Source organism: Salmo salar, chromosome 11 (assembly GCF_965601325.2).
Source record: "Salmo salar chromosome 11, fSalSal1, whole genome shotgun sequence".
NCBI lineage: Eukaryota > Metazoa > Chordata > Actinopteri > Salmoniformes > Salmonidae > Salmo > Salmo salar.
The window spans coordinates 42,494,037-42,505,550 of record NC_138301.1 but is presented as its reverse complement, the minus strand read 5'-3'; positions in this window follow the sequence as shown (position 1 = coordinate 42,505,550).

Genomic DNA, 11,514 nt, shown 5'->3' with positions numbered 1-11,514 from the left:
TGTAAACACTCTGAACACAGCCTCGTCTTTGTTTGTGATGCGTGATGCTGCGTTCACACTTGCTGCTTTGAGAATATCCTGTAGCAGCTGGGTGCACGTTTCCCCTGCTGCAGGGTCAACGTGCACACACACACACGCATTCTCTCATACGGGTACTGTGTACAAACACTTGCATATAACGCATGTGCCCTCATACACATGCACACACACACGCACACACACACACACACACCTGCTGCTGTGTTAATGAATGGGAGCCTAATTACTGTTCTCACACTGGGACTCACTGCTCTCTCCCCTGATATGGTGTGGGTGGTGTGGGGGATTTTAGCTGCTGTCAGCACAGATAACACACACACACACACACACACACACACACACACACACACACACACACACACACACACACACACACACACACACACACACACACACACACACACACACACACACACACACAGAGCTCATTAACAGGCTGTGTGCTCTTCCTCTCACTCTCGCTGTGAGACACACATACACACTCACCCCCACACACACTGAAGCAGCAAGATCGTAAACATTGTTGCAATTCATCATAGGTGTAGTTAGTCAAGCCCCTTTACATCTGAAATAGCTCAGTAATTATCACAATAAATATTTCCCCCCAAAATATATTGGATGGAAACAATTTAAAAAATAAACCCAACACAAGACTTTCATTTAACAGACACAGCTCTGGTTAGATTTACACAGGTGACTGTAAGCACAGTGTAACTCTCCCACACTAACTAACTGCAGACACACACAGGTTTAGTTTGCACACATTCTGCCGACCGTGCGGTCACTGAGATATTCCGAGGCTCTGTTTTGACACGGCCTTGTCTGTGACGCACTCTACTCACTCAGGGTTGTACCATAAACTGTTTGTGTGTCGCGTTGTTGACCTTCCCCCACCACTTCCTGTGTCTGCTATAGGTCTCGTCTGAGTCTCTTCTCCCTGTGGCTTTGAGGCTAAGCGAAGCTCAGAGGAGCTGATGAGGACGTCTTCAGAGAGAAGAGGCTGACTGAGGCACACAACGGCAGCTAGGACACCTGTCCCCAAACGTGAGGGACATGTACAATTATAGTGAGACACACAACGGAACAAGTGAGATCCATGAGCTAGTGACAAAGGTCTGCCCTCCGAGGACTTAGTCAACGTTCCGCTAACGTGTTATTAACGATGAACAGACGAGTTGTAAACGTTGAAATGAACCGTTCTAAAGCGTAACAGTAACATTGGATCATATCTGCGCTCCGAGGCTTAATGAAGGATGCTATTCTTTTATTTCTACTGATGTGGTTCTAATGATTGATATTATATTAATAAACCAGTAAACAATACAGAAACAGTCAAATGTATCAGCCTATACAGCCTCTTCAGGGCTTAATGCTCCAAATACTTCACTCTAGCGATGAATTGATCAGCTGTAGTGTTGAACCTAGTTACACACCACTTGTGCTAGTACATCATTAATGACACCGCCGGTTTGGAGTGACAATGACCCCCGATAGCTATCTCCGGCAACTATTTCTCCTTTACATCCAGTCATCTCAATGTTTTGACTGTTTTATGACAGTTTAATGACTGTTTAATGACTGTTTAATGACTGTTTTATGCAGGGGCGCAACTTTGGTTTTAGAAGTGGTGGGGTAAACACTCCAAACAGCCTACCCGACCGCTCGGAGGCGTCCTCGTGGTCCTAAAGCTCACCGTTGCCACTTTTTGTATCACATTCCAATGATAAAACTGCGGGGGGGACAAAAATGTAATTCCAGAATGTGGGGCCGGGGGACATGTCCCCTCCGAACCTAGTGAAAGTTGCGCCCCTGGTTTAATGACTGTTTTATGTCTTTGGGTTGGTTGCTTCTCGTTTGTTGTGCGCTGGCTGTGTAGACTGTCTTTGTACAATGATCCTTACAACACATAGGGGTCTACACAATCTCTCTGTGTCCACAATCCATCTGCCTGTCCTACAACACGTCTAGCCGTAGTCACCCTGCTAAAGAGGCTGAGAGGCAGAGAAATAAAGAAAGAAGTGAAGATAGAAAAACAGGAGTTGAGTCTTAGAGGCTGCCGTGCCAGAAGAGTATGGATTTATGTCCCTGTCTCTCCGACCTTGCAGGGCTGTAGCCGGGGGGAGACGAGAGCGGGGACAAGCAGCCAGGCGGCCGGGCCAGTCGATTGTTCAGTGGAGCTGAAAATGTGTTTTCAGATCTCTGGCTGACATGCTGTCCTATGGGGGAGGAGAGGAGCTGAGTGGCAGGGATTCACCATCATCGTCCAGGGGCCAACTAGATATGATAGTGGGGGATAGACAGGCAGGGTGTGTGTGACATATTATATGGATATTTTGTGTGTGTGTGTGTGTGTATGTATGTATGTATGTATGTATGTATGTATGTATGTATGTATGTATGTATGTATGTATGTATGTATGTATGTATGTATGTATGTGTGTGTGTGTGTGTGTGTGTGTGTGTGTGTGTGTGTGTGTGTGTGTGTGTGTGTGTGTGTGTGTGTGTGTGTGTGTGTGTGTGTGTGGTGTGTGTGTGTGTGTGTGTGTGTGTGTGTGTGTGTGTGTGTGTGTTATTTTCATCTGTGAATTTCCAGGTGTGCTCTGAGTGTTTTTTTGGCTGAGCCAGGTGTTTCAACGTGCTCTACAGTGGATGCCCTTGCTAGCCTGCTTCCCCTTCTGGAACACAATGTTAGAAATGAGTGACCTTAGGCAGACAGGCCTGGGAGTTCACTGGACCCAGATCAGTCAAAATGTGTGTGTGTGTGTGCGTGTATGTCCCAGTCCCAGGGCAGAGATCCATGTTGACAGTCCGTGAGACCCATCACATCACTGTCACAGCCCCGGGCCAGTCAGAACAGTGATGGAGTGACTCCAGAGGGAGAGAGGGAACAAGAGAACGACAGATCACATCGGACTCATCAGGAAAAGTGCTGTGACACGCTGTTCTGCTGGGGATAGGATGAGGGCGCCGGACAGAGGATGAACAAGCCAAACCAAAACAACTTCCCCTGATCTGGCTGGATTTCCTTAATTGGAACTCTTCCATGGATTTTTCAGCTAAGGTAAACAGCGCACTGCTTTTCTAGTACCTCCAAGGTTCACGCTGTGAGCGATATTGACTCGACATGTACTCAATGTTACATGATGAAACCAGAACATTCCTGTTTAGAGAAAACTAACAAGATACCAAAGGTATCTACAGTGAAAGACATTCTGGTTTGAATCGTCTTTGAGAACAGTGAGAATGTTACATGAGGAAACCAGCACATTCCTGTTAGGAGAGAACTAACAAGATGCCTATTTATATAATGAATATGAGTTTGGGGGGCTAACATTATTAAATATTAAAGCTTTAAACCTCTCACTAAAAGCTTCACTCGTACATAACTTACTTAAACCCAAAATGATTCTCCAGTAGATTATTAAGAAAGGCTCATCCTTTGTTCAAAAATGGCTTTTTTGCCTTCATACAGATTACAACTTCTCATTTACGACTAATTAAAAATGACATTTTGTTTAAAGTATCGCCCTTTCTTAAACAAGAGCTGGTTACAATTTCAGTTTTATCCTCCAGAAAAGATAGAACAAATATTACAACAAATGTTATGGTGAAACTCAAATATATTGATTAAATAAAAAACATTCTTTACGGAAATTTTCTTTAAAAATTGTATTATATTTATTAATGATATTATGAATAGGAATGGAGGAGTTATGTCACATACGCAGTTATTGAAAATATATGGGAATGTCTGCTCAATCCAAACTTATAAACAACTGATTACAGCACTACCACAAAAATGGAGGAGGCAAGTGGAAAAGGGAGGAGGTAGGGAACTTGTTTGTCTCTGTCATGTATACTCCCTCTCCAGCCTCTAGGTCATCAGGCTGCTGATTATACCGCACACCTGTCACCATCGTCTCACACACCTGCGTCTCATGACACTCCCCTGGACTCCATCACCTCCTTGATTACCTTCCCTATATCTGTCACTCTCCTTGGTTCTTTCCTCAGGGGTTATTGACTCTGTTTCATGTCGGTGTGTTGGTTGTGTTATTGTTTCTTTTATTTATTAAAACACTCACTCCCTGACTCCAGAATAAGAATAAGATCACTTATTCTGGTATTGTCCCTATGTAGCTCGTTTCTGGTCCCATGTTCAGGAATGGTTCAAAAATGTATCACAACATGCATTTAAAATGAACCTTACAAATAGCAGTGTTGGGTGACTGGAAGTCAACTATTAATATAATAATACTCGTAGGAAAGGTTTTCATCTTTAGCTCACAATCTGTGGATACTATACAATTAGAAAGGTTCAAATGTTGTAAAACATCACAGTACAAATTGAAAAATATATGGTACGTGGAAACCAAACGAGGATGGTCTATGGTGATAGGTGGGATGGGCTGAGAGTGGCTGAGGGGTGGGATTAAAGAGTTTGTTTGGTAATTTTATATATAAAAGTACCATGTATGTAAAATGTATATGTAAAATGTATATGTTAAATGTGTATGTAAAATGTACGTATATGTAGCAAAAAAGCTGTAAAAAAAATAAATATGATATTTGTCCTCCGAAAAGGGGGAGGTGGGTGGTGGTGGAGGGGTTAAATAAATAAAATATAAAAATATATATAAAAATGATACCAAAGGTATCTACAGTGAAAGACATTCTGGTTTGAATCGTCTTCGAGAACAGTTAGAATGTTACATGATAACACGTTTACTTTAATGCAGTTCACCAATGATTTATTTGTCACAGTGCTTTGTTTAGCTGACTGTGCCTAGTAGCTACCCCCTGGGGATATGTCAGATGTTATCTGTCAACCCTCATCTCAACAGACAGACATGAGACTAGCAGTGCTTTTATTGCTGTTAATGGCTGATGTCTGATGACAACGTAAACGTGCTCACTATGACAGGTATTGAAAACCTGTCGTTGACTACAATACACTTTTTATCTGGTAGTTTCTTATAAAGTACACAATAACTTGTGTAGTAGTGTTAAGAACAAACAGAGGATAAACTGATACTAACAGGTTTTTAACTCCGCATCTGAAACACAAACATCTCTGTTGTGCTCATAGAGATAGATAGAGGACTCATCTATACAGACCATCAGGACCATGGTACCACAACACCAACGTTAGAACAGGGTAGTATCCATAGAGATAGATAGAGGACTCATCTATACAGACCATCAGGACCACGGTACCACAACACCAACGTTAGAACAGGGTGGGACTTATCTTTGTTTCTGTGCCATTATAACATCTGTGACAGCATGGAGTCAGTTTCTTCTTCACGATTGGCTGATTCCTCCTGATGACCTGGTTGGACATGACTCCCACAGGGTCACTATGAAGGATCAGCCAATGAAGTTGGAAGTCCCACCGAGTTGACAACATTAAAATGGTGGAAGCACTCAGTGGCGTTGACCATGCTAAAGGTGTCAGCATGCTTCAGTTTGGCTGGTGCCTAGCCGAATTCAGCTACCCGAACGAGTGTGCTAGCATATTCCCTTAAATGTCCTTCTCTTGAAAAACAAGAAAAAAGCGGCAATAGTACTGTTTATCCATTTTGAGACAGTATACACTTCCTCAAAATAGTCAGAATTAATCTAAGATAACTCAAGAAATCTATCATTAATTTGGACTCTTTTGCTGAAGAGAACTTAGTCACGCAATTTGACATCTAACTAAGATGTTTGGTGCAATATTTTTTGATGAAAACGAATCGTATCTCTTTATTGAAGATTCCCTACTGTTGACCAATCACCGACGAAGGGGCGTTGGCTTCGGCTCCGAACTTCGGCTTGTATCCAGAAAAAATGTTGTGTGCCCGAACAGCCGAACAAAAACGTCATCAAATGTCGTCATAATATATGCACAAACTCTACCGAACTGTTTCGTCTGGGACGCCTTAATGTATCCTTTTGGCCACTAGAGGCCTCTATCCTTCTCTATGGTTGTGTTACACTGTTTCCTCATTGTATAGGTGCCTCTCTACTGCCGGAGCAAAAATCACAACAAACTGATCCACCCTGTTCATAGTGGACACATGTTTTTTGTGTTTAACAGAATGCACCCCCGCAATAGACTCAATAAATGGAAAGTGAGCATAAACAAATCCATATACATTTTACCCTATCGGCGTTTGGCCATTCCCAGTCTCACATCGGGAAAGGAGAGAAAAATGCTGGAGATAAGGGAAAATGAGGTTCCATGAGGGATCTTGATAAAGAAAATATCAATAGTTGACATTGAGATTTAACCACAGCCATACATAAAACGGGGAATAAGAAAACCAAACATATTTGGAACTCCTGTGGTGGGTCATTAAGTGTGAAGGCTCAAGCCTTCACATGGAACAGAGGTGTATTGCTCCGTATGACTTCGCTGGGTGCTACTACTCTATTCCAAACACTACTGCTGAGCTTGACATTGAGATGAATCTGCTATTTTCAAAGGACATGTTATTTTGAGTATCAAAGTTAATAATGCTGTTCATCTTTTAAAACCACTTTACTCAAATTCGGCCTTGAATATGTGCCTTGAAAATAATTATTTTTATTTTTATTGTATAGGCCTAATCAGGACTTACATGACTTTCTTGTATAGGCCTACTCAGGACTTACATGACTTTCTTGTATAGGCCTAATCAGGACTTACATGACTTTCTTGTATAGGCCTACTCAGGACTTACATGACTTTCTTGTATAGGCCTACTCAGGACTTACATGACTTTCTTGTATAGGCCTACTCAGGACTTACATGACTATGGTTTGAGAGGGAGCTGGAAAGGCTGTCATTTGAAACAGTGTTTATGAGAATAGAGAAATTGATTTTCTACATTATTCTGAATATCTCAGATCAGATCTAGATTTATATCTTCTTATGCTATCTCGTATATCTCTTACAGCTTAGTGAAAGACACTACTTACAGCTTAGTGAAAGACACTACTTACAGCTTAGTGAAAGACACTACTTACAGCTTAGTGAAAGACTCTACTTACAGCTTAGTGAAAGACACTACTTACAGCTTAGTGAAAGACACTACTTACAGCTTAGTGAAAGACACTACTTACAGCTTAGTGAAAGACACTACTTACAGCTTAGTGAAAGACACTACTTACAGCTTAGTGAAAGACTCTACTTACAGCTTAGTGAAAGACACTACTTACAGCAATAATTTTGTGCTCCTGTTTTCTATTACTGTACATGTTAACTGAGCAAAAACTCTCTCTCACGCTCTCTCTCTCACTCTCCCTATCATTGTCTGTCTGTCTGTCTGTCTGTCTGTCTGTCTGTCTGTCTGTCTGTCTGTCTGTCTGTCTGTCTGTCTGTCTGTCTGTCTGTCTCTCTCTCTCTCTGTCTCTCTCTCTGCCAGTCTCTCTGCTAGTCTCTCTCTCTCTCTCTGCCAGTCTCTCTCTCCCTCTCCCTGTCTCTCTCTCTCTGCCAGTCTCTCTGCCAGTCTCTCTCTCTCTCTCTGCCAGTCTCTCTCTCTCTCTCTCTCTCTCTCTCTGCCAGTCTCTCTCTCTCTCTCTGCCAGTCTCTCTCTTTGCCAGTCTCTCTCTCTCTCTCTGCCAATCTCTCTCTCTCTCTCTGCCAGTCTCTCTCTCTGCCAGTCTCTCTCTCTCTCTCTCTCTCTGCCAGTCTCTCTCTGCCAGTCTCTCTCTCTCTCTCTCTGCCAGTCTCTCTCCCTCTCTCTGCCAGTCTCTCTCTCTGTCTGGAGATGTGTATGAAACTCCCCTGCTCATTTGTCCTAGCCTCTCTAGGCAGCTGTGTAACCGTGGCGACACCTGCATGGATCTTATTAAGATCTTCGACAGGGGAGTAGCTCGCTGAGCCTTGGCAACGGGGCTAAGTGGTCCTCCAAGGAGACCAAATTATAGCTTTGTCTAAGGACACCCGAGTGGAAGCTAGCAACCCACACCACTCCAACCCTCAGGAGCCTAATGCCTGAGTTCTTCCACGTCATGATTGTTTTCTCATCATGGAGGTCTGTTCTCTCTCTTTACTCCTTTCTACCTCACAAACTGCCCATAAACTGCACAATGACTTAACAAGATCCAGCTCCGTCTAATATGAATACCTGGTTGTGGATGGAGTTTATGGATCCCAAACGTGATGTTTGGCCTTCCCCGATCAGCGCCGTTTCAAGAAAATCTGATCTCGCCATTTCGGAGTAATGATTTATGAAACCGCACAGCGTAAACTTTCATGACATCATTTCCTTTTCTGGCGCGCTGTCTCTCAGCTGTGAATGTAATCAGTTGCATGTGCAATTATACTCAAAGTCGGTCGTCTATCGCCGGGCCGAGATCTGAAGCATGACGCTGATTCTCTTGGCTTGTTCGTTTTGTTGACTGCCTCCTTTAATGGAAACTACCTCGTGAAAAAGCGTCCAGATTGCGCCTGCACCTTTTCACCCAATCCTTTCATGTCTCCCATGTGCCTCGAAGAACACAAGGAACATCTCCAGGAATACTCTTGGCTTTCTCAACCTTTACTGAAAATGTGGAGCACAGATGGCCAATCATTATTTCTGCGTGTGTTTATTGGTCCTGGCCAGGTTCCAGCTCTTCTAAAAGATTGGTGTCATTTTTTTAACCATTTAGGATTGTCCAGAAGTTTGGATCTGAATTCAGTCAGGGCAAGTAGTGGATGAGGAAGAAGAAAACAAACTGCCTGGGAATGGAAGATGATATCAGAAACGGAGTTCTGGAGCTGTGAACTTCTTCAAGAGAATTTCACAATGACTTAATCCTATTAGTAGGGAACTAAATATAACAATTTGTTTCAAGCTTGCCATCAGGGCTGTTTATGGTAATTGGGTATGGGGAGCTACAGGCTTGTTTGAGGCCCATTTGCAAGGCGAAAAGCTCATAATTAGAGCATTAAAAAGAGAGTCCATTTGAAATCTTCATTGGCATAGACAAATGAGACTATTTTCCTTTCGCACACAGAGATGTATTAGTTCCATTCATTTGTGTTGATTCGGTTAATCATCGTCGGTCTCTGTCAAGCCCAGATTATAGGGAGATGTTTATGGCCTCCGTGCTTGGCAAACAGAGATGTTATTGTAATTCCGAAGCCGGATAATCATAGCCGGAGCGCCCGGATGCTTAATGAGGTTAAATAAGGAATGGGGCAGCGTTGCAATCAATGAGTCATCAATCAGGAATTGGCAGAATGCACATCTGGGAATGATCCGGCCGAGCGGGGTCCACACACGTCAATATTTATCGAGCGGGCAAAGAGACGGACACCCCTGCTTTGCCTTCTGACCAGTGATGGGGAGAGAAAGAGATCTGTGGGCGAGAAGCACAGCCTTCTGGGAAAGCCGCCTCTGGCTCTTCATGTTGGGCCGTTGAAACCCAACCCTCGTCTGTTTGATATCTCCATGTTCTTCAGTGTGTAGCTGTTCTCTCGTTCCTCCTTTCACTCTTTCCCTCTGTGCCTGGGAACGCTCGCTGACAGGACGCTTCTGCTCTAAAGCCATCCATCGTTGATAGAGAGGGTTATTTTCAACAGGCCCCATGTCAGTCACCGAGCCTGGAAGTGCTTGTGTGAAGTCAATTTGTGCCTGGAGGGCCAGTGCTTCTGTATCTCTGTAGCAGCAGAGGAGAAAAATAAGTTGTCTTTATGTCAGGAGGAGGGCATGGAATTAACATTCAGAAATGAATCAAAATGAATCATAGGAGTGCCTAGATCGACATATAGCCTTTGTTGTTGGTTGCTATAGGTGGAAATATGATGGATTAGAATGGCCTGTATTACTGCCTCTCCTCTTGTCTTCGCTGTAGGGTTCAGTTGAGGGTGCGGACGTACCAAAATGGTCTAGAGAAAGTGGGAGGAAAATAACAATTACATTTTAAATGTTCACAGCTGGAAACAGTCTTATTGTGAGACAAAAAGCTGTGAGAACTAGAATCTGATTGGTTAAAGTGTAATACCTTAAAGACTTTTGTTTTCTTCCAAACTTATTTTGAGGAATGTAGGATTGTGTTCCAGAGGGCCATGTGTACACTCTCTGGAGGTAAGAAAATACACATTTGATACCCTAAAAAGGTAAAGCTCAATCTGTATGTCACTAAAGGCTGACTACATTTCTTCAAGCCGTATCGGGTTCCAGGAGTCTATTGGTCCTCTATTTTAACATGTGGAAGTAGTCAATGTTCTCTCTCTCTCTCTCTCTCTAATATACTTGTCAGGACTCCAGTTGGCTCTCATCGAACAATTTAAATCCAACCCCCCCCCCCCCCCCGGGGGGTTTGCATAATTTGACATTCAGTTTCAGTTGTCCACATTCATCTTCAATAAATCATTTCACATGCAATGATTCCCTGTGATTTGTTTCTTCTTCATTGTATCACAATCATGCTGCGCTCAAAACAACTGTTCACTCAGAACTGGGAAATCTGACAGTGAGTTCAAGACAACTGGGAAATCAGGAAAAAACTAGCTCCAAATGGGAAAATACGTTTTGAACGTCATCCAACTCGGAATTGTAAGTCGGGATCTCGGTCCTCTTTCTAGAGCTACGACCTAAAGATCACTGACGTCATCATGATTCAACCTTGTTTTTTTCCGAGTTCCCAGTTGTCTTGAAAGCACCATAAATCCAGAGAATGCCAGACTTTGATGACAATTTGCCACCTTCCTGTTCAAGTGAGCACAGCACAACAAGGTGAGTCCAAAAATGTATTGTATGCTGCTGCATAAATTATGTAAAATGCTAGGGAGATATGTATACTGTAGCTGTTAGTAGCCCATGTGCCTCGCCCTAATAATTTGGTCTATTTTCACCTCTTAATTTCGCCTACTGATCTTACTTGGTGGTGCACATGTAGCCTATAACCTGTTTTAGGGATATGTAATCATCTAATATTGTAAGAGCTTTCATTGTGTGCAATATGCCCCCTTTATTTATCCTACGGTTCTGACTTGGTGTACAGGGAGAACACCGTAAGAACGGCCCATGTTCTGAATTCTATTGATGTACATTTCAAAAGTGCTGAACAAATAGTTATATTGACTACGTCCGTCCTAGCTCGCACATTAATGTCTTTATCGAAATTACGGATTATCTGCTTGTCGTCCACTTATGCCATAGTTTGTACATCTCAATTGTCAGTAGAAACCACATTTGTTTAAACAAGTCAGCCATATCAGCTGTTTTCTTAAGTCAGTAAATGAGGCTGAATTAACTGTTTCGCTGCCAGACAAGGCTCTGCTGATAGCCAGGTGTAGCAGAGGAAAGCTGTTGGGACTCTGCTGTAGCGACAGCCTTATGCAGTTTGTGGGCACAGCTTGTCACCGTTATAGTACAATTAATGTATTGTTTAGTGTTGTGTTGTGTAGTGGCTTTGCTGGCATGCATCCCCTCAACATTATTTAGGTTTGCCCCACCAAGATTTACATGCCAAAATCACTACTGAACTTGGCATTGAACATACAGTGATATACTC